We start from the raw sequence: 24,965 nt of genomic DNA, 5'->3' as shown, positions 1-24,965 counted from the left end.
TAAATCGTAGGGCTTTGAAATGTGTGTATTTTTGCCTCAATTCTGCTCCAAATTTCTACCCTAATAAGACTTTCCTCTCAGTAGCTCCATCTGCTAATTGAAATTTTGTTTTAAGAAACCATGGTAACACATGTTTTGCCATAACACAGAGTGGAGGAATTAATTCCAGGTTCTTTGGCCAAAGCCAAGCCTTCTGCAAAACACAAAGGCAATAAAAATATCGGAAGCAGTATTTCTTAAGAAAACCAAACACGTATTTTTGTAATTGATGAGCTGCCCCCAAACAGTGGCTACCATACCTTTATAAAACGCATGCTTTGAGCCTCCAGTAGAGCGAGCTGAGTGAATTGCACTCCTCAGTCTGTGGAATGTAATTAGCATCAGCGTGTGCAAGGAGTGTCTCCAGTTTCATGTCACTGCCCCCTTCAGAACTCTCCATCCCTCTCCTACTCCCTTTTCCACCGGGTGCCTTCCAAGTTGCTGTGTCTTAGGCTTAGATGTGCTTGCGCCATTGTAGTGTGGGGTGTGTGTGTGTGTGTGTATGTCTGGTGTGTGTGAGAATGTGTGTGTTTATGTCGGTTGTGTGGTCTATGTGAGTGTGAGTGCATGGTGTCTGTGAGGGGTGTGTGTAGTGACAGGCATGTTTGTGTGTGCGATGTGTGTGTACAGTATGTATGTATGTGTGGTGTGTGTAAATGTGTGAGTGTATGTGGCATGTGTGAGTGGTGTGTGTGGTGCAGGGTGTGTTTATGAGTGTGTGGTATGTTTGTTTATGTGGTGTGTGTATGGTATGTGTCAGTGTGTGGTGTATGTGGTGTGTATGAGATGTATGAGTGTGTGTTTATATGATGTGTGTGTTTATATGATGTGTGATGTGGTATGATTGTGTGTGGTGTATGGCATGTGTAAGTAAAGTGTGTGTGAGTATGTGTTGTTTATGTGGTGTGTGTGATTTTGAGTGTGTGATATGTGTATTGTGCATGAGTGTAGTGTGTATGTGTTTATGTGGTGTGTGGTATGAATGTATGTGGTGTGTGTAGTGTGTGCTGTGTGTTTATGTGGTATATGGTGTGTGAGGTGTTCCTGGTGTGTGTAGTGTGTGTGTGTGGTACGTGTGTTTATGTGTGTGTGGTGTGTAGCATGTGTGAGTGTGGTGTGTGTGGCGTGTGTGCTTTGTGCTTATGTGCTGTGTGTAAGTGTAAGGTATGTGTGGTGTGTGTGGTGTACATGATGTATGTGGTGAGTGTGGTATGTGTGGTGTGTTTATGTGGTGTATGTGAGCATGAGTGTGTGATATGTGTGCTGTGTGTGATGTGTGTGGTACGTGTAGCGCATATGATGTGTGTACTGTGTATTTATGTGGTGTGTGTCAGTGTACGATATGTGTGGCATGTTCGAGTGTGGTGTGTGTGATGTGTGTATGTGGTGAGTGTGGTGTGAGTGTGCACTGTGTGTGATGTGTGTATGTGGTGAGTGTGGCGTGTGTGTGTGGTGTGTGTTGTGTGTATGTGGTGAGTGTGGCGTGTGTGCTGTGTGTGATGTGTGTATGTGGTGAGTGTGGCGTGTGTGTGATGTGTGAGTGTGATGTGTGTATGTGTGGTGTATGTGGTGAGTGTGATGGGTGTGACGTGTGTGTGGTGTATGTGGTGAGTGTGGCATGTGTGTGAGTGTGTGGTGTGTGTGCTGTGTATGGTGTATGTGGTTGAGTGTGGCGTGTGTGGTGTGTGTGCTGTGTGTGATGTGTGTATGTAGTGAGTGTGGTGTGTGTGTGTGCTGTGTATGTGGTGTGTGGGGTGAGTGTGGCATGTGAGTGTGAGTGTGGCGTGTGAGTGTGTGGGGTGAGTGTGGCGTGTGTGAGTGTGTGGTGTGAGTGCAGGAAAGTGGTTCTGGGCTTTCTTCCCTGGCTGCACCATGTTTTTAGTGCCCTCGTGTATTTCAAAACATGCCCCCATCTATTTTAATTTTCCATCCTCCCCAAGATCATCACGCTGGCTGCCAACTCCCAGCCACAGCCCAGCGCCCCAAGCAGTGCTGCACCTGTCCCTCTCAGCCTGCTTGCAGATTCCTCTGGGACACGCAGCCCACAGTGTGCCTCAGAGACAAAGCCGACCACACTCTTCACTTCAGTCCCTCGCCCGGGTCAGTGTCTTAGCAGAAAGTGGAAAAGTCCTCTTCCACTAGGGTAAGTGAAGGAGAGTTTAATAAGGAGATCATGCAAAAAATATGACCTGGAAACCACAAGGGCTGGTGCAAAACCCTGGGGCTGGTCACACCTTGAGCCCTACAGTGAGAGGGGAGGGTCCTGCAGAGAAGCCACCCTGGCAGAAGCAGTGGCCACCAACAGAGTCCCTGCCTGCCTAAGGCAGCTTGACCCCTCACCTGCCTCCCACCCCCAGTTCCCCCAGGTGAGCCCACCACAGGGCAGCCATGGTGACAGAGAGGTACCATGCGGGCAAAGCCAGCTGTATTCCAAGCTGTAGTAAGTTTTGTCATTATGAACTCCATTCACCAAAAATGGCGGTGCACATACAGTCAGGTGGGCTCCTGGGAGGCCGCCACCACTGAAAACAAACAAAAGTTGTGGGTTCTGGAGCTGGTAGAAGCCTTCCCTGTCAATCGATTCTGAAAAGCATCTGTGAGCAATGTGAAATGTTGTTGTCGTTCTGTGTATAATGGAGTAACTACCACAACTTTGTGTCCACGGTTTTGAGGATTGTGTGTGTGTGAGTGTTCAGTTTTTTGTTTTGTTTTGTTTGTGAGATGAAGTCTCTCTCTGTCGCCCAAGCTGGAGTGCAGTGGCTCAATCTCGGCTCCCTGCAACATCCGTCTCCCGGGTTCAAGCAATTCTCCTGCCTCAGCCTCCCGAGTAGCTGGGACCACAGGCACATGCCACCACTCCTGGCTAATTTTTGTATTTTTAGTACAGACAGGGTTTCACTGTGTTGCCCAGGCTGGTCTCGAACTCCTGACCTCGTGATTTGCCCGCCTCAGCCTCCCAAAGTGCTGGGATTACAGGTGTGAGCCACTGTGCCCGTCCCAGTTTTTAAAAATAATAATGCTCAGGACCCACTCAAACTAATTAGATCAGAATCTCTGGGGCTGAGACCTGGTATTGCCACAGTGTGAGCATGTGCGTGTGCATATGTGTATATGAGTGTGCATGTGTGAGCATATGGGTGAGTGATCGGGTGCATGTACACACGTGTGAGTATGCTTGTGCAGGTGCATATGTGTACATGTGTATGTGTGTATGGAGGTGTATGTGCATACGTGTGTGTCTGCAAGTGTGTGTGCATAAGTGTTCCTTTTTAAATCTCAAAAGAAAAAATATGTAATTTCTAGACCTGGTCAGTGGCACCAAATTGCCATAACGGGCCATCTGGAGAAGAACGGGGAAAGGAGGAAAGGACACCACGGCAGCCATGCACCAGGTGCTGAACACCTCTTTTCTGTTCCATCCTCATCTTGTACTGAGCAACAAAGACAAGAGCAGCTGGCTCCACAGAGAAGAGGCAACTGCCTGGCCACGTGGCCCATGCATGGCCGAAATTTTGCTGGCAAGTGCCTCCACCATCAAAGCTATCGCTATCCCCTGTGGAGGAGCCTCGGGAGGCACCCAGCAGGGCGTGAAGACATTTTTCAATTACCATTCAACAAGGTGTCCAATTAAGAATGTGGCGCAGCTCCAAGCCTCCACGTGGCTTCTGCCTCCAGAAACAATGCCACCTGCAGAGGTAACAGACTGGCTTTAAAAACTGAAATCCATTACTTTAACATAGTTTCAATTAGTTTTCTAAAGTAACATTATTCTTCATCTTTTTTAACTTACTGCATTTGAAAAGTGAAATCAAATTGCTTTTAAAACAAATATTCTTTTGTAAATCCTAAATCAGGATTCTTGTCTACAAATTAAGCTAGTCCAAGTCCACTCTAATAACTTGGGTTTGCCTGGTGTTTGCAGTTTTCAGAGCTCTCCCACGTGTTAATCCTGCAGGTACCAGAAGCCTTCACAGAGTGTATTGGCTGACCCATGCCTGCCAGATACCTTCTTAGTCCTTTTAATTCTCCCAACCATGCGGAGCCCTTTTAACTCTCCCACCCATGCTTAATTGTACTATCCTCTTACAATTAAGTAAAGGGAACGAGTGAATTTAGTGTCTTGGACTGAGTTCCCTCCTTGTACTAGGCTGGACTGGATTCCAGAACATCCGGGGATTCTGAGTGCTTCCCCTGCACCTCTCCCACCCATTTACTCTCCAGAGTCAGCTGAATAACATCCCCCTAAAGATAAGCTGTCCGGCCGGGCGCAGTGGCTCATGCCTGTAATCCCAGCACTTTGGGAGGTGGGGGCTGGCAGATCACGAGGTCAGGAGATTGAGACCATCCTGGCTAACACGGTGAAACCCCGTCTCTACCAAAAATACAAAAAATTGGCCGGGTGTGGTGGCGGGTGCCTATAGTCCCAGCTACTCGGGAGGCTGAGGCAGGAGAATGGCTTGAACCCAGGAGGCGGAGCTTGCAGTGAACCAAGATCGCGCCACTGCACTCCAGCCTGGGTAACAGAGCATGACTCCGTCTCAAAAAAAAAAAGGCAAGCTCTCCACACTTAATCCCCAGAAGCTGTAAATATGTTACCTTACATGGCAAATGTGATGAAGGGTGCAGACTCTGAGACACGGAGAGTTTCCTGGACTATCCAGGTAAGTTTAATCCAGCCTCATGAGTCCTAACAGAAGAGAAGGTTTCTGGCTGAGAGAGAGGAATACGAGGATGGAAGAAGGAGCAGGGGATGTGAGATAAAAGATCTGCTGTTGCTGGCTTTGAGGATGGAGGAAGGGGCCATAAACCAAGGAATGCAGGTGGCCCTAGAAGCTGGAAAAGTCAAGCAATGAAGACACAAAAATCAAATCAAGAAAACCATTCCATTTACAATAATATCAAAAGAATAAAATACTTAAGAATGCATTTAACCAAAGAAGTGCAAGACTTATACACTGAAAGCTACAAAGCACCATGGACACAAATTAAAGACCTAAATGTAGGAAGACACCCTGTGTTCATGGATTGAAATACTTAATATTGTGAAGATGGCAAAACTTACAAATAGGTCTTCAGATTCAACATAATCCCTACTTAAATTCCAACTGCAAAAAAAGAGTTTATTCCAGAAATTGATAAGCTGATTCTAAAATTCATATGGAAATGCAAAGGACTCAGAATGCCAAAACAATCTTGAAAAAGAAGAACAAGTTGGAGGACTGACTCCTGATTTCAAAACTTACCACAAAGTTACAGTAATTAAGGTTGTATGATAATAGAATAAGAATAGAATAAGATAATAAGACATATAGATCAATGAGATAATGAAATAGTATTGAGAATCCAGAAACAAACTCAAGTGGTTTTGGTCAATTGATTTTCACCCAGGGGTACCAAGACAATTCAATGACAGAAAGAGCAGTCTTTTCAAAAAATGGTGCTGAGACAACTGGATATCCACATGTAAAAGAATGAAGTTAGACTCCTCACACCATATACAAAAAATTAACTCAAAATGAAGTAAAGTGCTGAAGGCAGGACCTAAGACTATAAAACTTGAGGAAGAAAAAATAGGCATAAATCTTTGTGACATTCGATTGGGTAACAACAGTGTCTTAGATATGATCTCCAAAGTACGAGGAACCGGGGCGGGGGGTGGGGGGGGGGGGGGTGGGGGTGGGGAAGACAAATTGGCTGTCAACAAAATTAAAAACATTTGTGCTTCAAAGAACACTATCAAGAAAGTAAAAAAAAACTCATAGAATGGAAGAAAATATTTCCAAATCATATAACCAGTAAAGATCTAGGATCCAGAATATATAAAGAAGTCTTAGCCAGGTGCAGTGGTTCACATCTGTAATCCCAGTGCTTTGTGAGGCCAAGATGGGAGGATTGCTTGCAGCCAGGAGCTTGAGACCAGCCTGGGTAACATGGTGAGACTTTGTCTCTAACAAAATTATTTTATTTATATATATATATATATTTTTTATCTTTATTTTTATTTTGAGACAGAGTCTTGCTCTGTCACCCAAGCTGGAGTGAGTGGCTTGACCATGGCTCACTGCAGCCGCAACCTCCCAGGCTCAGCTGATCCTCCCACCTCAGCCTTCTGAATAGCTGTGACTACAGGCACACACCATCATGCCTGGCTATTTTTTTCTATTTTTTGTAGAGACAGAGACTCACTACATTGCCAGGGCTGGTCTCGAACTCCTGGGCTCATGCGATTCTCTCACCTTGACCTCCCAAAGTGCTGAGATTATAGGCATGAGCCACCACACCCAGCCAAAATATAATTTTAAAAAATTAGCTGGTGGCATGCACCTGTAGTCCCAGCTATTTGGGAGGCTGAGGCGGGAGGATCACTTGAGCCCAGCAGCTCAAGGCTGTAGTCAGCTATGATCCCGCCACTCTGCTCCAGCCTGGGTGACAGAGACATTGTCTCAAAAAAAAAAAAAAAAAAAAAAAAAAAGACAAATAATTTGATGGGAAAGGGATTAGAATAGACATTTCTCCAAAGAAGATGTAATAATCAGTAAAACGCAAATCAAAACAAAAATGAGATACTATTTCATACCCACTAGGATAGCTATAACCAAAAAGTCAAATAATAAGAAGTGGTGACCAAGATATGGAGGAGCTGGAATCCTCATGTATTGCTGGTAAAAATGTAAAATGGTGCTGCTTCTTTGGGAAACTGCGTGAAAATTCCTCAAAACTTAAACATGGAGTCACCATATGACCTGGCAATTCCACTCCTTGTTATATATCCAAAAAAACTGAAAACACAGGTTCATCACAGAAACTTATCCACAATGTTTGCAATAGAATCATTTGTAATAGCCAAAAAGGAGAATCAAACCAAATCTATTCATCAATTGATGAATACATAAAATATAGTATATCCCCACAATGGAATAGTGCTCAGCCATAAAAAGAAAAGTACTGATGGATGAAACTTGAAAACATTATGCTAAGTGAAACAAGTCAGATACAAAAGACCCCCACATAGTTTATATTATTACATTTGTGTGAAATGTCCACAATAGGCAAATCCTTAGAAAGTTGATTAGTCTCAAAATAAATACGTAAATAAATAAAGCTGTTACTTTTCAGTAAGTAGTTTTGGTGCAGTGTCAGTATAAATTGAAAATACAGAACTTACAAAATTGTGGGCTTGATACAATCTCATTTTGATTTAAAGTGTTTGTGTGTGTGCACATGTGTGGTGTGTGTTTGTGTGGTGTGGTGTATGTGTGCAGTGTGTGGTGTGTTGTGTATGTGGTGTGGGGGGTATGTGGTGTGTGTATGCAGTGTGTGTGTGGTGTGATGCAGGCTGTTGTGATGTGTGTGGTGTGTGTATGTGGTGTGTGTGTGCTGTGTGTTGTGTTGTGTGTGTGCTGCACGATATGTGTGTGGTGTGTGGCATGTATGGTGTGTGTGTGTGTCTTGTGGTGTGTGTGTATGTGCTGCATTGTATGTGCGCAGTGTTTGTGTAGTGTGTGGAATGTGTATGCAGTGTGTGTGCAGATGGAGGATATGAAGGTATAAAGCAACATTTAAATACAGGTATTATTTATTTTATATTTTTGCTTACCTTTATTTTCTGTGTCGTATCATGAGATGTATTAAAAATTATTTTAAGGTTTTAAAATAAGGATGTAACTGACCCTGAGGACCATCCCTGTCTTCATTTCTCTTGATCTTACAAACCATTTCCTCCCTCAGCCCTTCCATCAAGGTCATCAGACTGGAAGACTTAAAACTTCCTACGCACTCAGAATCTCTCTTACAACCTGTACTAACACATTTTCTGTCCCGGATAATCTAAAGGAAGAACCAACCATGCACTCCTATCCTAGTAAGCAACATGGAGAATCATGAGGCCTGGGCCTCCAGGGGTCCTGGCTATGCAAGAAAAAACCTGGTTCCTCATCAGCCACTATCCAGGGGCTCAGCCCCACGTCCTGCTTTTCAGGAGCCCAGCCTCAGAGCCATCATGGCCTCATCCACTCCTGGATCTTCAGCATCTACCTTGGCTGGAAGCCTACATGATCATCAGACCCAAAGCCACACCCTATCTGCTCTGCTAGGGCGGCGCTTCTGCATCCCTGCTCTTAGCCCTGACTAAGCCTTTCCAACCCCACCACCTTTGTCCCAACCCAGCAGCTTAATGCTGAGTATTGAAGGGTCTAACCCTCAGCATTAAGCTGAGCACTAAGACCCAGCAGGTTGTGCTTGGGTCTTCCAAGTGCCAGAAGGAAAGAGCAAGGAGGAGGAAACTCACACGCACTGACCTGTCACTATGCTCCTTGCATAAATTATCTCACTTTTTCTTCACAATTGCACAGCAAATATGTTATTGGTATCATCTCCATTTTAAAATAAGGAAAAGGAGATTCAGACAGGGTAAATGGCTTGTCCAACACATTGATGAGTAAACCCCAGAACTGGGATTCCAAACCCTTGCTTCTTCTGCTACTGTTACCTCTAAGCGCCCCACTGGTTTTTGTTGTTGTTATGAAGCCCTATACCTATACAAGAGATGTAAGATTGAAGCAGAGATCTAACAGAAACTGTGCCAGCTGGAAGGAAGAGCACATTGAATCAGTTCCATGGGTGAATCATGAGTGAGGGAATCAAACACCTGATGTGTGAGGGCTGACACTAGGGACAAGGCAAAGATAAATAGCAAGAATTGGGTTGAGGGAATCAGGAAAGACATCGACCAGAGCAGAAAGCTAAGAACATGATAATGCCAGTTTAGGCCTCAGAAAGGGGATGTATGTGTTCCTGAAAGCCAAAAACATGACTAGGAGCTCAAACAATTGTATTGATTGTGTGCTGAGGATTAGAGGACAACAGAGAAAGGATGACCTAGAATGAGAGGAATCAGAGAGAAAAAGACAAAATTCCCTTTGCTTGGGCCACTTGCTCTTAGAAGCTAGCCATCATGACATATAGAAGCCCAAGCAGGAACGTGGAGGCCCACATGGAGAGGAACCAAAGCCCCAGACAAGCTACCAGCCAACAGCCAGCACCACAGAGCCCTCCAAATGCATGCATGCCAGTCATTCCTCCCAGGTGACATTGCATGAAATAGAGATGGCCAAGCTCTGCCCAATTCTATATTTTGGAGCAAAATAAATTGCATTGTTAAAGGCAAAAAACACCTCCCTGGAAATTTAAGAGACTGATTCTAACGTTCATTTCACAGATGAGAAAACTAAGACTCCAAAAAAATTAAATACCTTTCCTAATGTTATATACAGTGGTGGAAGCAAATTTCCACACAGGTCTTAATATGGAGCTCATCATTTCAGCCCTCATGCTGGATCTATGATACTACATCATCTAATATGTTACCATTCCTACAAAATACTTCATGCTCGTGAGAGCACCACCACTTCTGCAAAAAAAAGCAGAGCTCTCTGGGATTACCTATTAAGCTATCCTGAAGCTCCTTGAAGAACATCTCAGAAGAATGTGTACACACTACACACAAGCACCCCAACACATGACCTGTTTTCAAGTCTCCAGACCCCTTTCTGCTCAAGTATTCTCAGGCAGGCATGCACTCCTACTCTTTCCTGCCCTCTGCAGCCCCACTAATCACGCGAAGACGACTGAAACGCATTCAGCGTCATGACTTTAGTCCAGCTAAAATTAATTTTTCTCAAAGTTGACTGTTTTGTAGCACCCATTTATTTTGCCTTACCTTTCTTAAAATTTCTTTTATCCTGCCTTATAAAAGTTGTTCTTCTCATTTGGAAATGGTGTTTATGTAACTTATAATTAAAAATAATCTGGATTAATTTATTTGTCAAATAAATGCTCTTTTTAAAAGAAATTCACAAGCCAGGCACAGTGTGGTGCACGTCTGTAGTCCCGGTGACTTGGGAGGCTGAAGTGGGAGGATCAATTGAGTCTAAGAATATGAGGCCAGCCTGGAAAACATAAGGAGACCCCCATCTCTATTTTTAAAAATAAAAAATAGAAGAAATTCAAAATTATAATATGACAGTTTCTTGGCATATATAGAAGAGGCATATTTTATTAAACAATATATTATTAATTATTTTTATTATTTATATTTATATATTCATATTATTAATATTTGCTATATCAAATAGTCATTTACTTATTGTAGTGGACATCTCTTGGATTGCCTTTCCAACCCTCTCTCTGAAGCTACCCTTTCTTTTTCTTCTCTATTCCCATAGAACGAAAGCTCCCTGGGGGCAAGGACATTGCTTTGTTTACTGCTGTATCTCTATACTTAAAACACTGCAATTACCTGGAAGTGCTTCATAAATATTTGCTGAATCAATGATTTTAGCAAGGAGTCTTCAGCAGTCAAGTGGCCTCAACCCTCTGGATACTAAGTCAATAAGTGATGTATTAGGATAGCAACATTTGGAACTGGAATAAGAAAGAATGGTAGTCTCTATCCAATAGACTAAATGGATAATATATACCTTTAGGAGCTCTCTTGTATATCATGTGAACCTGAGATTCAGAGGAAGCTTATCTTCATGAAAGGCAAGAATTACAGGAAAAGAATAGTCTTTTCAACAAATGGGGTTGGAAATACTGGATATCCACGTGCAAAAGAATGAAGTTGGACCTTTCCCCTACCTTCTACTCACTCAAAATCTATTGGAAACCTACATGTAAGAGTTAAAACTAAGAAACTCTTTGAAGAAGACATAGGAGGGAAGCTTTATGACATTGGATTTGGAAAGGCTTTCTTGGATAGGACACCATAAGCACAGACAACAAAAGAAAAAAATGGAACTTCATAAAAATTAAAAACTTGTATGCATCAAAGGACAGGATCAACAAGAGTGAAAAGCCAACTACGACATGCAGAATGGGAAAAAGTATTTCAAAATCATATATCTGGTAATGGATTAATATCCAGACTACATAAAGAACTCCTACAACTCAACAACAACAACAAAAAGAACAAACAACACAATTAAACCATGGGCAAAGCAGGACTTTGAGACCAGCCTGGGTAACATAGGGAGACACTGTCTCTATACAAAATAAAAAGTAGCTGGGGCTTGTGATGCACACTTGTGGTCCCAGCTACTTGGGAGGCCAAGCGGGAAGATTACTTGAGCTTGGGAGGTCGAGGCTGCAGTGAGCCGTGATCGTCCCACTGCACTCTAGCCTGGGCGACAGACTGAGACCCTGTCTCTAAAAAACAAAAAATTAAACTAAACCAATAAAATAGGGAAATTATGACACACACTACCACATGAATGAATCTTGAAGACATTATGCCAAGTGAAATGAGCCAGCAAAAAATGACAAACGAATCCACATATATGAGATACCTTGGGTAGTCAAATTCACACCGACAGAAAGTAAAATGGTGGTTACCATGAGCTGGGGGAAGGGAGGAATGAGGAGTTGTTTAATGGATGAAGAGACTTAGTTTTGGAAGATGACAAAGTACTGGAGATGGATAGTGACAATGGTTGCAGGACAATGTGAATGCACCTAATGCCACTAAACTGTACACCAACAATGGTTAAAATGGTAAATTTCATGCTATGTAAATTGAAAAAAAAATCACAGGAAACAACCAAGAGAAGACAAAGTTCTGAAGCATTCAAGTCCTTAGTTCCAGCTGCATCCTTGTCCCAGGTTCCACAAAGCACTTGTTTCTCTAGTTCTGTTGCTTGCAACCAAAGTACTTCAGAGATCCCCAATGAGATCAGGACTTGAATAATGTAGTTCTATCTCACCTTTGAAATGAGATGATTATTGATAGAATATAAATAAATATATAGACAGGAAAAAAGGATTGTCATTCTTGTAAATTCTTCTCTGGGTTAGTTACCGTGGTCTACCCGACTGCATATATAATAGTCCCTTTGTGCAAGTGAGTTGGCTGAATTAAGGGTGTGCAATAAGAGATTACAAGGTCCCCAAATTAACCTAGGACAGAAAAAAATGCTTGCCCTAGAAACTAGCTACCATAATTTTGTAGCAACTGAGAGATTGAGCCAGGAAAACATATTAGCACATCTGCAAGTTTGCATTACCTGAACCCTTCTCAGTAACCATGGTAACTACCGATATGTGGGTAAAAATGAAACAAAGGCATTAACTTTTAATGCCTGTATAGCTAGTTTAATCAGTCTTTGCCTGAACACTAGACATTTTTACCAAAAAGAAAAAGTAAAGACTAAACAATAGAATTTTAACAAGGACATTATGAATTACAACAAAAATCAGAACCTGTGAATAATTAAAACTAAAATGTTTCAACCTTGAAGCTAACCAATAATGGGGACTCTGAAGTTTACAGAAACAAACCATTTTTTAAGAAGGACTGACTTATATAGAACATTAATGAGGATGAGTACACTATAAATGAAAACAAAACTGGAAGTTATGCATTAAATTAAAGCCATGTTTCAACCTTGAGATGGTTTAAATCTAACTAATACTGTGGACTCTGAAGTAATAAAAAAAAAAAAGAGAGATTTTATAAAAATAATCTCACTGCCCAATGCCCTCTACCTCAAAAAGCAGTTGCTTCAAAATGCAACAGAATGTTCTAAGGTACTGGTAACATTTTAGCTCCTAAACTGAGTGTTAGGAGCATAAGTGTTGATTTTATTCTCCTTTTGATTTTACATGTACATTAAATACCATCTTTTGCATCTAAAATTTATTTCATAATAACAAATTTATAAAAGATAGAATAGATAGAAGAAGCTCCCTTTCAAAACATAAGGTCTGGGCCTTAGGCCAACACAGAGTAGGGCAGAATAAAAGTTGCAGCTCATAGGAAAAGAAATTCCAGGAGACTGATTCTCAGAACCACCAGGAGGGCTTGTTAAAGACACATGCTGCCAGGCCCCACCCCAGAGTTTCTGATCAGCAGATCTGGGTGGTCCTGAGAATCTGCATGCCTAACAATTTCCCAGGCGATGCTGCTGCTCTGGGGACCACACCTCCCACCTTGGAAATCTGTGCTCCGGGTCATTCATTCCGTGTTAAACCCACTCCACCACCTTCATTTGTTCTAGCCTTCTATTTTACTGGGTCAAACTAATTAGATGCCACAATGGACTGACTTTTACTATCAAAGACTATTTTTTTCCAGCTTTACTGAGGTATAATTGATTAGAAGTGCATATATTTCAGGTGTACAGTGTCATGCTTTTTGTGTTTGCTCGTTTTGAGACATGGTTGCCCAGGCTAGAGTTCAGTGGCACAATTACAGCTCACTGCAGCCTGGACCTCCCTAGCTCAAGCGATTCTCTAGCCTCAACTCCCCAAATAGTTGTGACTACAGGTGCGCACCACCATGTCTGGCTAATTTTTTTATTTTTTGTAGAGACAGAGTTTTGCCATGTTGCCCAGGCTGGTCTCAAACTCCTGAGCTCAAGTGATCCGCCTGCCTTAGCCTCCCAAAATGCTGGGATTACAGGCATGAACCATGGTGCCCAGCTACAGTGTCCTGTTTTGATGTACGAATACCTTGTGAAGTGATTACCACAATCAAGCTAATTAACACATCCATCACCTCATAGGTTACCATTGTTTGAATGTGGTGAGAACACATAAGATCTACTTTTTAAAAAAATTATCATTATTGTGTTTAATAGCTTTGGGAGTAGAGGTGGTTTTTGGTTACACAAATGAGTTCTTTAGTGGCGAATACTGAGATTTCAGTGTGCCCATCACCCAAGCAGGGTACACTGTACCAAATATGTAGCCCTTTATCCCTCCCTACCCTCCCAAACTCCCTCCCCCATGTCCCCAAAGTCCATTATATCACTCTGTATGTCTTTGCATTCTAATAGCTTAGCTCCCACTTATAAGTGAGAACATATGGTATTTGGTTTTCCATTCCTGAGTTACTTCCCATAGAATAGTGGCCTCTAGCTCCATCCAAGTCACTGCAAAAGACACAATTTCATTCCTTTTTATGTCTGAGTCGTATTATATGATGTATATATACCACATTTTCTTTATCCACTGGTTGGTTGATGGGCCCTAAGGTTGGTTCCATATCTTTGCAAATGCAAATTCTGCTGCTATAACCATGCATGTACATGTCTCTTTTTCATGTAATGACTTCTTTTCCTTTGGGTAGATACCCAGAAATGAGACTGCTGAATTGAATGGTAGATCTAGTTTTAGTTCTTTAAGGAATCTCCATACTGTTTTCCATAGTGGTTGTACTAATCTACATTACCACCAGCAGTGTAAGTGTTCCCTTTTTACCACATCCATGCCAACGTTTATTTTTTTTTAATTATGGTTTTGTGTGTGTGTGGGGGGGGTTGGTTGTAGGTTTTTTTTGTTGTTGTTGTGTTGTTTTGTTTTTGACAGTCTTGCTCTGTTACCCAGGCTGCAGTACAGTGGTGCAATCTGAGCTCACTGCAGCTTCCACCTGGGTTCAGGCAATTCTCTTGCCTCAGCTTCCCAAGTGACTGGGATTACAGCAGTGTGCCACCATTCCCAGCTAATTTTTGTATTTTTAGTAGAGACAGAGTTTTGCCATGTTGGCTAGGCTGGTCTCGAACTCCTGACCTCAAGTGATCCACCAGCCTTGGCTTCCCAAAGTGCTAGGATTACAGACATAAGCCACCACACCCAGCCTGACTTTAATTATGGCATTCTCACAGGAGTAAGGTGGTATCTCACTGAGGTTTTAATATGCATTTCCCTGATGATTAGTGATGTTAAGCACCTTTTCATATGTTTGTTGGCTGTATGTATAGTAAGATCTACTTTCTAAGCAAATTTCAAATACTCAATACAATATTATTAACTACAGTCACAATGCTGTACATTAGATTTCTAGAGCTTATTCATCCTACATAACCAAAACTTTTTATTTTATTTTATTTTATTATTATTATACTTTAAGTTTTAGGGTACATGTGCACAACGTGCAGGTTTGTTACATATGTATACATGTGCCATGTTGGTGTGCTGCACCCATTAACTCGTCATTTAGCATTAGGTATATCTCCTAACGCTATCCCTCCCCCCTCCCCCCACCCAACAGTCCCTGGTGTGTGATGTTCCCCTTCCTGTGTCCATGTGTTCTCACTCATAGGTGGGAATTGAACAATGAGAACACATAACCAAAACTTTGTATCTTTTGACCAGTATCTCCCCATGCCCACCTCCAGCTTCTGGCGACCATCATTCTACTCTTTGCTTTTGTGAATTCAGCTTTTTAGAATTCCACATGTAACAGATCATGTAGTCTTTGTCCTTCTGTGCCTGGCTTATTCCACTTAGCATCTTGTCCTCCAGGTTCATCTGTGTTGTCACAAATGGTAAGATTTCCTTCTTTTTTAAGGCTGAATTTACAATAGAATATTATACAATAGAATACTATTGTACAATAGAATACTGCTGCAATGAACATAGATAGGACAGATAGCTCAGATATCACTTTGAGATACTGATCTCATTTCCTTTGAATATATACCCAGAAGTGGTATGGCTGGGTCATATGGTAGTTCCATTTTTAATTATTTGAGGAACTGCCATACTGTTTTCCATAATGGCTGTACTAATCTACATTCCCAACAATAGTGTACAAGGGTTTCCTTTTCTCTATATCCCCACCAACACTGGGTATCTTTTGTCTTTTTGATCATAACCATTTGACAAGTATGAGACAATATCTCTGTGGTTTTGCTTTGCATTTCTTTGGTGACTGGTGATGTTGAGCACCTTTGCAAATACCTGTTGGCCATTTGTGTGTCTTCTTTGGAAAAATGTCTATTCTGGTCTTTTGCCATTTTTAAATTTATTGTTTTAAGGATAAGGTCTCAGTCTGTTGCCCAGGCTGGAGAGCAGTGGTGCAATCATAGCTCATTGCAGTTACAAACTCCTGAGCTCAAGCGATTCTCCTACCTTAGCCTGCAGAGTAACTAGGGCTATCAGCACACACCACCATACCTGGTTATTTTATTTTTTTTTTTTTTGTAGAGACGAGGTCACATCATGTTGTCCAGGCTGGTCTTGAACTCCTGGCCTCAAGCAATCTTCCTGCCTCAGCCTCCAAAAGCCCTAGGATTATAGGTGTGAGCCACCCTACCCATCCTATTTTTTTTTTTTTTTGCTATTGAATTGTTTGACTTCTTATATATTTGGATACTACCACTTATGAGATGTATGGTTTGCAAATATTTTCTCCCACTCCATAGGTGGTCTCTTCATTCTGTTTTGTTTGTTTGTTTGTATGTTTATTTTGCTGTGCAGAACCATTTAATGCAGCAATCCCTCTTGTCTATCATTCTATCTTTACTTTTGTTGCCTATGTTTTTGGGGTCCTATCCCAGACCAACGTCAAGCTTTTTTCCTAAGTTTCCTTCTAGTACTTTGACATTATTAGGTTTTACATTTAAGTCTTTAATCGCATCTTGAGTTGATTTTTTTATATGATGTAGATAAGGGTCCAATTTCATTCTTCCACTCGTGGATATCTACTTTTCCCAACACCATTTATTGAAGAGACTACTTTTTTCCCATTACATGTGCTTAGCATTCTTACTGAAAATCAGTTGATCATAAATGTGTAGATTTATTTTGTGGCTCTCTATTTTGTTCCACTGGCCTATATTCTATTTTTACTCTAGCATCATACTGCTTTGATTACTGTAGATCTATAATATATTTTGAAATCAGGAAATGTGATGTCCCCAGCTTTGTTCTTTTTGTTCAAGATTGCTATGGCTATTCAAGGTCTTTTGTGGTTTCATATGAATTTTAGAATTGTTTTTTCTTTTTCTGTGAAAATTGCCATTAAAATACTGATAGCGATTACATCGAATCTGTATATCACTTTGGATATATACATTTTAACTATATTAATTCTTCCAATCCATGAACACAGAATATTTTTCCTTTTATTTGTGTCTTGTTCAGTTTCTTTTATTAAAGCTTTATGGTTTTCGGAGTACAGATCTTCAATCTCTTTGGTTAGATTTATTCCTAAGTATTTTATTCTTTCTGAAGCTCTGGTAAATGGAGTTGTTTTTAAACTTCTTGTTTGGATAGTTCATTGTTATTGTATAAAAAGCAACTGATTTTTTATATGTTGATTTTGTATCCTGCAACTTTACTGTATTCTTTAGTCCTAACAGTTTTTGGTGGTGTCTTTAAGATTTTCTACATATAAGGTCATGTCATCTGCAAACAGAAAATATTTTACTTTATTCTGATTTTGATAACTTTTTTTTTTTTTTTTGCCTAATTGCTCTGGCTAGGACTTCTAGTACTATGTTGGATAAAAGTGGTGACAGTGGGCATCCTTATTTTGTTTCTGATCTTAGAGAAATAGCTGTTTTCAGTCTTTCACAATTGAATATGATGCTAGCCTACAGCTTGTCATATGAGGTCCTTATTTTGTTGAAGTACATTATTCTGTTCCTACTTTGTATCACAAAAAGGTTGAATTTTGTCAAATGTACTTTCTACATCTATTGAGTTGATCATATAATTTTTATCCTTCATTTTGTTAATGTGGTGTACCATATTTCTTGATTTGAGTATGTTGAACCATGATTGCATGCAGAGATAAATTTCACTTGATCACGGTATATGATCCTTTTAATGTACTCTTGAATTCAGTTTTCTAGTACTTTACTGTGGATTTTTCCACCTATGTTCATCAGGGATGTTGGCCTGTAATTTTCTTTTCTTGTAATGCTCTTGTCTGGCTTTGGTAACCAGGATAATGCTGGCCTCATAAAAGGGGTTTGGAATGTTTCCTCCTCTTAAATTTTTTTGTAAGTTTGAGGAGGATTGGCATTAATTATTTAAATGTTTGGTATAAATCACCAGTGACGCCATATATTCTTGGGCTGTTCTTTGTGGAGAGTTTTTTCACTAATTCAATCTCCATACTCATTTTCGGCCTGTTCAGATCTTCTGTTTTTTCACGGCTCTTGGTAGGTTGTATGTTCCCAGGAATTTATCCACATCATCTAGACTATTCAAATTGTTGGCATATAATTGTTCATAGTAGTCTCTTATGATCTTTTACACTCTGTGGCATTGGTTATAACATCTCCTCTTTCATTTATAATTTTATTTACGTGTGTCTACTTTTTTTCTTGGATAGTCTAGCTACAGGTTTGTCCATTTTATTTATCTTTTCAAAAATTCAACTCAGTTTTTATTTTTTATTGTCTTTCTAGTTTTTATTTTACTTATTCATACACTAATCTTTATTATTTCCTTCCTCTGCTAACTTAAGGCTTAATTTATTCATATTTTTCTAGTTCCTTGAGGTGCAAAGTTAGGTTGTTTATTTGAGATTTTCTTTTTTCTTAATGTAGACATTTGTCATTATTAACTTCTCTCTTAAAACTGCTTTTGGTGCATCTCATAAGTTTTGGTATATTGTGGCACTATTTTCATTTGTCTCAAGAGATTTTTTATTTGCCTTTTGATTTCCATTTTGATCTGTTGGTTGTTCAGGAGTGTGTTGTTTAATTTCTTCATATTTGTGAATTTTCTGATTTTCTTTCTGTTATTTATTTCTAGTTTCATACCAGTGTGATTGAAAAAGATATACTTGATAAGGTTTCAATGTTCTTAAATCTGTTAACAAAAAGAATCTGTTGTTTTGTGGCCCAACATATTATCTATCTTAGAGAATGATCTGTGTGCACTTGAGAAGAATGTATATTTTGCTGCTGTTGGATGGAATATTTTGTATGTATCTGTTAGGCCCATTTGGTCTACAGTGTTATTCAAGATTCAAGTCCACTGTTGCTTTATTGATTTATTTCCCTCCCTCCCTCCCTCCCTCCCTCTCTCCCTCCCTCCCTCCCTCCCTTTCTTCCTTCCTTCTTTCTTCTTTTTTTTTGATGGAGTTTCGCTCTGTCACCCAGGCTGGAGTGCAGTGGTGCAATCTTCCCTCACTGCAACCTCCACCCACCCCGGCTAAAGCAATTCTCCTGCCTCAGTCTCCCAAGTAGCTGGTATTAGAGGCACCCACCACCACATCTGGCTAATTTTTGTATTTTTAGTAGAGACAGGGTTTCATCATGTTGGCCAGGCTGGTCTCAAACTCCTGTCTTCAGGTGCCTCAGCCTCCCAAAGTGCTGGGATTACAGGTGTGAGCCACCACGCCTGGCTTTTTTTAAATTTTTTAAATACAGAGTCTCACTCTGTTGCCCAGGCTGGAGTGCTATGGTACAATCTCAGCTCACTGAAACTTCTGCCTCCTGGGTTCAAGTGACTCTCGTACCTCAGCCTCCTGAGTAGCTGGATTACAGGCATGCATCACCATGTCCAGCTAATTTTTTTTGTATTTTTAGTGGAGATGGGGTTTTGCTATGTTTTGGCCAGGTTGGTTTCGAATTCCTGGCCTCAAGTCATCTGCCCACCTCAGCCTCCCAAAGTGCTGGGATTGCAGGAATGAGCTACTGCACCTGGCCTGGTTTTCTTTTTGGATGATCTATCCATTGTTGAAAACGAGAAAATAAAGTCCCCTACTATGACCATATTGCTGTATATTTCTCCCTTCAGTTCTGTTAATATTTGCTTTACATATTTAGGTACTCTGATGTTGGTTGCATATATATTTACAATTGTTGTACCTTCTGACGAATTGATCCCTTTATCATTGTATAATGACATTTTTTTGTGTCTTGCAGCAGTTTTTGACTTAAAGTTTAGATTTTCTGCTATAACTATAGCCACTCCTGCTCTCTTTTGGTTGCTATTTGCATGAAATATCTTTCTCCATCCTTTCAGTATGAGCTAATGTGTGTCCTTAAAGCCAGAGTGAGTTCCTTGGAAGCAGCATATTGTTGAATCTTGTTTTTATATCCACTCAATCACTCTATTTCAAACACTCTTTTTTTTATTACAAACTTTAATTCATTTACATTTAAAGTAAGTATTGATAGATAAGGACTTAATATCACCATTTTGTTAACTATTTTGTGGTATCTTTGTTCCTTCCTTTCTTGATGTCTCTTTTGTGATTTCATAATTTTTTTTGTTGTGGTATGCTGTAATTCCTTCCCTTTTATCTTTTGTGTATCTACCAGAGATGTTTTCTATGTGGTTACCATGAGGCTTACATAAGACATCTTATAGTTATAAGCTGATAACAATTTAACTTCAATACAAAAAAAAATCTATATTTTACTTCCTTTCATCCTCACATTTTATGTTATTGACATCCCAATTTATACCTCTTCATATTGCATATCTATAACGTTATTGTAGCTTAATTTTTTTTACTACTTTTGTCTTTTAACTTTTATGCTATAGTCAAAAGTGATTTATGCACCACCATTATAGTATTAAAGTATTCTGAATTTGACTATATACTTACCTTTACCAGTGATGTTTATACTTTCATATGTTTTCATGTTACTAATTAGCATCCTTTCATTTCAATTTAAAAATTTTCCTTTAGTATTTCCTGTAAGGAAGATATAATGCTGATGAACTCCCACAACTTTTGTTTAGGAAAGTCTTTATCTCTCCTTCATTTATGAAAGACAACTTTTCTAGATTTAATATTCGTAGTTGGCAGTTTTTTCTTTCAACACTTGGAATATACCATCCCATTCTTTCCTAGCCTGCAAAATTTTTGCCAAGAAGTCTGCTAATAGGCTCATGAAGTTTCCCTTGTATGTGATGAGTCACTTTTCTCCTGCTGTTTTCAAAATTCTCCCTTTGTCTTTATCTTTTGATAATTTGATTATAATGTGACTCAGTATAATCTTCTTTGGGTTGATCTTACTTGAAGAGCTTTTAGCTTCAGGAATCTGGATGTCCATTTAACTCCCAAAATTTGGGAAGTTTTCAGCCATTATTTTTTTAAATACATTTTATTCTCCTTTCTCTTTCTCTTTTACTTGTGGGAATCCCATAATGTATATATTAATTCACTTGATGGTGTCCAGTAAATTCTGTAGGCTTTCTTCACTATTTTTTTTCTTTTTTCTTCTTTGAGTAATTTCAAATAGCCTGTCTTCAAGTTCACAGATTCTTTCTTCTGTTTGATCGAGTCTGCTGTTGAAGCCCTCTATTGCATTCTTCATTTCATTCATTGCATTATTTAGCTCCAAATTTTCTATTTGGTTATTTTTAAAGATTTATGTCTCTTTGTTGAACTTCTAGGCTGGGCACGGTGGCTCAGGCATGTAATTCCAGCACTTGTGGAGGCCAAGGCAAGCAGATCGCTTGAGCCAGAAGTTTGAGACCAGCCTGGGCAACATGGCGAAACCCCATCCCTACAAAAAATACAAAAATTAGCCAGACATGGTGGTGCATACATGTTGTCCCCGCTACTAGGGAGGTTGATGTGGGAGGATCACTTGAGCTTAGGAGGTCGAGGCTGCAGTGAGCCATGATTGTGCCACTCACTCCAGCCTGGGCAACAGAGGAAGACCCTATCTCAAAAAAAAAAGAACTTTCAGCTTTGTTAATGTATTGTTTTCTTCATTTTGTAGTGTTCTCTTGTAGCCTGCTGAGCTTTTAAAAAACAATTACTTTGAAATTTTGTCAAGCAACTTGTAGATCTCTATTTCTTTGGGAATGGTTACTGGAAAATTATTGTGTTTCTTTTTTAGTGTTGTGTTTCCTTAACTTTTTGTGTTTCTTGAAGTCTTGTATTGTTACATTCATATTTGAAGAGGCAGGCATTTCCCCCAGTTTCCACTGAATGGCTTTGGGAAAGAAAAATCTTCACCAGTCAGCTCAGCTAGGGGTTCAGGGAGTCTTTCAGATCTTTTCCATGGATCTGCCAACTCCAGTCCTCTTGCTTTCTCTTGGGGAAGGGAGAATAAGGGGAGTGTGAGGATTGTGTGTCTTCTCTCAATCTCACAAAGCCAGGCCATGTGCTGAGAGCTCTCGGTTTATTTTCCCAAGTACAGTGGTTTATTAGTCTGTTCTCATACTGCTATGAAGAAATCCCCAAGATTGAGTAATTTATAAATGAAAGAGGTTTAATTGACTCACAGTTCTGCATTGCTGGGGACGCCTCAGGAAACCCACAACCATGGCAGAAGACACCTCTTAACAGGGCAGCGGGAGAGAGAATGAGTAACAGTAGGGGAAATGCCAAGTGCTTATAAAACCATTGCATCTCTTGGGCCTTACTCACTGTCATGAGAACAGCATGGGGGAAACTGCCCCCATGATCCAATTGCCTCTACCTAGTCCCTCCCATGGCAAGTGGGGATATGGGAACTACAAATAAAGATGAGATTTGGGTGGGGACACAGCCAAACCATATCATTCTGCCCCTGGCGCCTCTCAAATCTCATATCCTCACATTTCAAAACACAATCATGCCCTTCCAACTGTCCCCCAAAGTCTGAACTCATTCCAGTATTAACCCAAAAGTCCAAGTCCAAAGTCTCAACTGAGATGAAAGAAGTCCCTTCTGCCTATGAGCCTGTAAAGTCAAAAGCAAGTTAGTTACTTCCTAGATACAACAGGGTACAGGCATTGAGTAAATACATTTATTCTAAATGAGAGAAACTGGCAAAAACAAAGGGCTAAAGGCCCCATGCAAGTCCAAAATCCAATAGGGCAGTCATTAAATCTTTAAGTTACAAAATGATCACCTTTGACTCCATATCTCACATCCAGGTCATGCTGAGGCAAGAGGTGAGCTCCCATGGCTTTGGGAAGCTCCACCCTTGTGGCTTTGCAGCCCCCCCTCCTGGCTGCTTTCACAGGCTGGTGTTGAGTGCCTGCAGCTTTTCTAGGTACATGGTGCAAGCTGTCAGTGGATCTACCATTCTGGGGTCTGGAGGATGGTGACCCTCTTCTCACACTTCCACTAGGCAGTGGGGACTCTGTGTGGGGCTCCAACCCCCACATTTCCCTTTTGCACTACCCTAGCACAGGTTTTCCATGAGGGTTCCACCCCTACAGCACACTTCTGCTTGGACATCCAGGCATTTCCATATATCCTCTGAAATCTAGGTGGAGGTACCCAAACCTCAGTTCTTGACTTCTGTGCACCCACAGGCTCAACACCAAGTGGAAGCTGCCAAGGCTTGGTGCTTGCACCCTCTGAAGCAATGGCTCAAGCTGTACCTTGGCCCCTTTTAGCCATGGCTGGAGCTGAAGCAGCTGGGATGCAAAGCACCACGTCCTGAGGCTGCACAGAGCAGTGTGTACCTGGACCTGGCTCAGGACAGCATTTTTCCCTCCTAGGCCTCAGAGCCTGTGATGAAGGTCTCAGACATGCCCTGGAGACATTTTCCCCATTGTCTTGGTGATATAACATTTGACTTCTCGTTACTTATGCAAATTTCTGCAGCTAGCTTGAATTTCTCCCCAGAAAATGGGTTTTTCTTTCCTATCACATTGTCAGGCTACAAACTTTCCAAACTTTTATGCTCTGCTTCCTCTTGAATGCTTTGCTGCTTAGAAATTTCTTCTGCCAGATACCCTAAATCATCTCTCTCAAGTTCAAATTTCCACAGATCTCCAGCGCAAAGGAAAAATGCTGCCACATTCTTTGCTAAAGCATAGCAAGAATCTCCCTTGCTCCAGTTCTCAAGAAGTTCTTCATCTCCATCTGAGACCACCTCACCTAAACTTCATTGTCCATATCACTACCAGCATTTTGGTCAAAACCATTCAACAAGTCTTTAGAAAGTTCTACACTTTCCCACATCTTCCTGTCTTCTTCTGAGTCCTCCAAACTGTTCCACCCTCTGCCTGTTACCCAGTTCCAAAGTTGCTTCCATATTTTCGGGTATCTTTATAGCAGCAACCCACTCTTGGTACCAATTTACTGTATTAATCTGTTCTCACACTGCTATGAAGAAATACTTACCTGAGACTGGGTAATTTATAAAGGAAAGAAGTTTGATTGACTTACAGTTCTGCATTGCTGGGGAGGCCTTAGGAAACCCACAATCATGATGAAGGCACTTCTTCACAGGGTAGCAGGAGAGGAATGAGTGTCAGCAGGGGAAATGCCAGACACTTATAAAAACATCAGATCTCATGAGACTCACTCACTATCACAAGAAAAGCATGGTGGAAACTGCCCCCATGATCTGATTACCTCCACCTGGTCCCTCCCATGATACATGGAGATATGGGAACTAACTTGAAAATGAGATTTCGGTGGGGAAACAGTCAAACCACATCAAGTGGCCTGTGGTGTTCAAGGTTAAGTGCCTTCTCCTAATTCTGCAGAGTTGAGCTGGCTATCTACAGGTGTTCTTGAAGAGGCTTGTACACTGGCTGTAGGAGTGCATGGGGAGCACTGGCTATGGAAGGTGTGCAGAGTTCTGGGGGCACATGTGAGCTAGTTGGGGGGATAGTCCACATTCTATAAGGTTTGTGTGTGAGCCTCTTGATGAAATTTGCAAGGTGGTTGGTGGAAACTGTGGCCCTTTGCTAAGTCCCATGTTCCAGTTGCTATGAGCTCCCACCACTTTTCCCCGCTCCTAGCTACTCAAAGACTATTTAGCTGTGCCAATCCCTTCAATGTTTAGGGTGGAGTGAAAAGAAAGTGGACCTCCTACATGGCTGGGGAAGCCAGGTACTAGTACACTACACTTACACTTTCATCTTTCCCCGCAGGAGAAATCACAGGCTAAGAGGGCCTCTCTTGTCACTGGGCTGTGCCTTTGGGGGAAGGTTGATGCAAATAAAGTGAAACTGTTTTTCTTACCAATTTTTCTATTGCCAGTCTCAGATTTTTTGCTCCTATGGGGTGCTGGAGCCTTTTTGCTGACTTCCAGGCTTCCAGAAAGGTATTGTTGTCAATGGGCAGTTGCCAAAATTGGTGTGTCTGTGGAAGGCTAAGAACTGAAAACTCCTATTCTCACTGATGTCACTCCTCAGTATGTTGGTTTGTGAGTAATAAAATGGATATCTGCTTTTCATTTTTGACCCAATATTTGTTTCTTAATTTTTAATTTTAA

At 40.9% G+C, this 24,965-nt stretch overlaps 1 protein-coding gene across 3 annotated transcripts in view; it reads right to left on the bottom strand.

Moving 5' to 3' along the window:
• The window catches only part of SHC3 (SHC adaptor protein 3), a 302,721-nt gene that overhangs the window by 247,442 nt on the left and 30,314 nt on the right, over positions 1-24,965 (bottom strand). For all 3 annotated transcript variants that reach the window (XM_055272026.2, XM_055272027.2, XM_055272029.2), the window contains exon 3: positions 3,648-3,726. The gene's annotated coding sequence lies outside the window, so the exon portion shown is untranslated. The remainder of the gene's footprint in view (positions 1-3,647; positions 3,727-24,965) is intronic.

Source organism: Symphalangus syndactylus, chromosome 3, assembly GCF_028878055.3.
Source record: "Symphalangus syndactylus isolate Jambi chromosome 3, NHGRI_mSymSyn1-v2.1_pri, whole genome shotgun sequence".
In the NCBI taxonomy this organism is placed as follows: domain Eukaryota; kingdom Metazoa; phylum Chordata; class Mammalia; order Primates; family Hylobatidae; genus Symphalangus; species Symphalangus syndactylus.
The sequence above is the reverse complement of the archived record's forward strand: the minus strand, read 5'-3'. Positions and strand labels throughout refer to the sequence as shown.